Raw genomic sequence first — 4381 nt, forward strand, 5'->3', positions numbered from 1 at the left:
TCACATCCCTCTCAGGGCAAGACAGTCAAAGGTTCAGACCCCTTGGGGATGAAAGTCTGGATGACCCCACCAGGAAACAATCAGACCAGCTGCAGCTTTGGCCAAGGTAAAGGATGATGGAATGGGGGCAGATGAGGGACTGGCTGTATCACCTTGAAGCGGCTCTGTCTGGTGGGACTTAAACCACCCCTCTCAAGGAAGGGTAGGATGGCAAGAGCAGATCTGAGTGATTGGAGGGGTGACCCATTCAGACCACTTTGGCCTTGCTTGTGTTTTATTCTGACTCTGCCTGGGCTGAGTGATCTGAAGCAAACAACTTGCCAGACCATACTCCCTGCCTGAGCCCTGCCTCTCTCACCTTCACCACTCCCGTGGGCCCAGCTTGGTGCCCAGGTGATTTCATATGTAACCCAGAAATGCACAGAGTCAGTCTCCCATGGGGCAAATCTTCAACCAACTGGAAGAGGGAGATGGCAGATAAATTCTGCCCCTTCCTCCCCACCAAGAAATGGTGCTGAGACTCTCATTACATGGTTCCTCAGGGTCACATTTGGTGGTGGCCAAGGGCTTCCCTGGTGGCTCAGATTGTAAAGAATCTGCCTGCAGTGCAGGAGTCCAGGTTTCGATCCCTGGAAAGATATCCTGGAGAAGGGAATGGTTACCCACTCCAGTGTTCTTGCCTGAAGAATGCCATGAACAGGAGCCTGGTGGGCTACAGTCGATGGGATCGCAAAGAGTTGGACACAACTGAGTGCTTAACACACACACACACACACACACACACACCACCCCACCACGCACACTTCTGCTGGCTCTCCCTCCTTCCAACTCCCCCACAACCCACATCTCTCTGGGGTCATTCTGTACATTAGGATGAGGGTACATATGTCCTCTGCATTAGGCTCTGCATCCTGGGGACCCCAGCCAAGGCACCATCACACGCTGACTCCCCAGTGTGCATCTCCGGGCCAGACTTACCTTGAACTCTAAGTTCACATATGCAACTATGGAAGAGGGACCCAAAGTTCAACAAAATGAAACTCCTGATCTTCCCCTCCAAGCCTGCTCCACTGAAGCTTCCCCATCCTACCACGTACCTAGGACAAAACTCGAGTCAGCCATGACTCATGCAGCACATCTCATTGTTTCTGTCTTCGAAAGGTCTCCAGAACTTCCCTTGGGCTGCCGTGGTTAAGAATCTGCCTGCCAGCACAGGGAGCACAGATCTGATCCCTGGTCAGGGAAGGTTCCACATGCAGTGGAGCAACTAAGCCCATGCGCCACAATTGCTGAGCCCGCGTTCTAGAGTCCAAGAGCCTCAGCTGAAGCCCTCGCACCTGGAGCTTGTGCTCTGCAGCAAGAGAAGCCCCCGCAATGAGAAACCCTCACATTGCAACGGAGAATAGCTCCTGCTCGTCACAAGGAGAGAAAGCCCTTGCAGCCGTGAAGACCCAGTACAGCCAAAAAGAAAGAAAGAAAAAAAAGACGTTTAAAAAAAAGATTTTAAAAAAGGTCTCCAGAAACGACCACTTTTCACAGCCTCCATCACAATGGTCGGGTCCAAGACAGTGTCCTCTCTTCCCTGGAACACTGCAGTTTCCTCCTGACCAGTCCCCCTGCTTCCATCCTCACTCTCTGCCGTCTGCTCTCCCCACAGCTGCCCAGAACCTTGGCTCAGATCACTCCATGGCATCTTCCTTGCTCACAGGTAAGCCAAGGTCCTCACAATGGCTGGCAAGACCCCAAGCTCCCCTGGATCTTTTTCCCAACTTAACTCCGACTACTCTCCATCTTCCTCACTCTGCTGCAGTCACACTAGTCTCTTTCTGTTCCTTGAAGATACTGGGCATACTTGCACCCCAGGGCCTTTACACATGCGGCTCCATCTGTCTGGAATGCCCTGTCCCAGGTATCTGCAGGGCTTCATTCCCCACCAAATTCATCAGGTCTCTCTTCAAATATCATCTTCTCAGAGAGGCCTACCCCAGCCACACTCTTGTTACACCCTACCCGACCTTCCCTGCCTCATTTCCCCTGTAACTCTTATCTTCTGATACACTGTCTTTTACACATCAGTTTTGCCTGCTGTTTGCCTTCCCCTACTGGCATATGAACTCCACCAAGGCAGAGCTTTTTTATCCACCTTATTCACTTGGAGAAGGAAATGGCAATCCACTCCAGTATTCTTGCCTGGGAAATCGATGGACAGAGGAGCCTGGCGATCTCCAGTCCATGGGGCCGCAAAAGAGTCGGACTGATTTAGCGACTAAACAACAACAAAATTCACTGCTGTATCTCTGGTGCCCGGAACCACGCTCAGCACACAGCAGGCACTCGAATATTTTGCTGAAGAAACTTCATTTGTACAAAGGGGAAAATCGATCACTAGGTTTTTGAGAGGATTGGATGCTATGCATAAATATGTCTGACATGCCAGGCCCTCCATAAAAGTCGGCTGTTCCTATCTCAAGCTTGAGTCTGACTCAGAGACAGGAAACCCTGTCCTGGAGCTCAGAGTGAACTTGGCTGACATCTGTGAGCAGGGCTCAGGGCTTGGAACAGAGAGGTACATTCCTGGCTACATATACTGTGATTAAATGGGGACATTGTTACTGAAGGGCCAAAAATCTCAGGCTTTTGATTCCCCAGAACTCTCAGTGGGCAAATGAGGTAGTCTGAGAAACCACAGGAATGAGTCTGGCCTTTGGGAATAAAGAACTGGGAGGTGCTGACTGAGGTGAAGTGGGTGAACACCTTTTTTTTCAAACTACCGGTCTTGACCCAGGAGTGGCTGGTAAGCAATTTAGTGGGTTAGCACTTCTCCGTGAGAAAATACCTGTGTATTATGAAAAAAAAAAAGGCGGGGGGTGGGGGTTAACGATTGACTTTTAAGTTTTTTGGTTTCACTTGCACGTGTGTACTCAGTTGCAAAAAATTTCTAATAGTGCGTCAGGGTAAAAATATGTTCAAAAGCCATTAGGCTTTGAGGAATCAGGACTTGGGCTCTAACCCAGTCTCTATCACCCTCTAGCTGCTGAGGCCTGAGCTAGTCCCTCCCTCTCTGAGACTCAGTTTCCACACTGGAGTTGAAAATGCTCATCGCTAAATACACAACACACATGGAAGCCCCTAGCAGTCGTGCCTACCTGTAGGAAGTTTTCAGTAGCATGTTAGTTCTGTCCGCCAGTGCTGAGGGTTGATAAATGTGTGAGACTGTGTTATCAGGACAGGATTTGCTAATTCAGCAAGTATTTACTGAGTTCCAATTCTGTGCCAGGTACTGGTCTAGATGCTGGGCACTTATCAATAAACACAATAGATAAAAATCTCATAGTGTGCTTATGTTTTTAGGGCTTCTGCTCTAACAGGTGCAGACACAAACAGTATTACTCAGATAATGACTTGGGGGAGGGGTACTCAGAAGTGCCAGAGAAGAGCCCGGGCGCGTGGGGGTCTGGATGCAGGTCAGCCCTGGTGAAGGCCTTATGGAGGAATGTACACGGCAGTTTCAAGGAAGAGCAAGCACCAGTGTGGCCGAAGCAGAGGGAGCCGAGGAGGCAGGGGGCAGTTGGAGCTTGGGTCCTGAAAGGCCACAGGGACTTTGGCCTCGATTCTGAGTGGGACAGGGAGCCAGAGTTGTATTTTGAGCAAAGAAGAAACATGAGCTAAGTTCTATTTCCAGCCTCCATCAAGGTCAACCGGCCTGCTGCTTTGAAGCAAGCGTGAGAAGGCAAGGGGAGTGAGAGGCAGTAACGTGGCTCAGAGCCGTGGTGGGACAGACAAGTCAGGGACAAGGTTTATTTTTAAGACAGAAACTGACAGGTTGGAGGCAGCATGTGTGACCAGTGAATCTGAGGTCATGCCCCACGTTGGTGACCCAGGAATCTGAAAGGATGAGGATCCCATCCACTGCCATGTTGAGGCCTTCGACATGGATGAGCTGTGCAGGCAGTGGGTGGCGCAAAGCCCAGGGGACAGGTGTGCAGGGTCAGCAAAACTGACTAGTCATGTCCAAGCCACTGCTGAGAGCCCTTCCAAAAAAAAAAAAAAGAAAGAAAAGGTCACAACCAAATTCTCAGAAGGCAAACTAGGGTGGACCAGTCTGAGTCATTACTTTTTAAGTGAAAAATGAATGGTTTAGAGTTATGGTGAAATCTGTAGAGAAATCACTCTAGATTTCCTGGTTCTTAAAGATCAGTTACGCCTTTTGTTCTTCTGAGAGCATCAGATTCCTTCCAAGAGTCAGGAGGAACCCACAGGCAGGTTACAGTGGGAACTTCCCCTAAGTAAAGTTAAGATCATTTCAAAATACAGCCTGTAGACTTTCTCATGTCAGAGAGAGTTTGCATAAGAATAAACTGAGGAGACACACAAACACAAA

The sequence above is a fragment of the Budorcas taxicolor genome, chromosome 16 (assembly GCF_023091745.1).
Source record: "Budorcas taxicolor isolate Tak-1 chromosome 16, Takin1.1, whole genome shotgun sequence".
NCBI lineage: Eukaryota > Metazoa > Chordata > Mammalia > Artiodactyla > Bovidae > Budorcas > Budorcas taxicolor.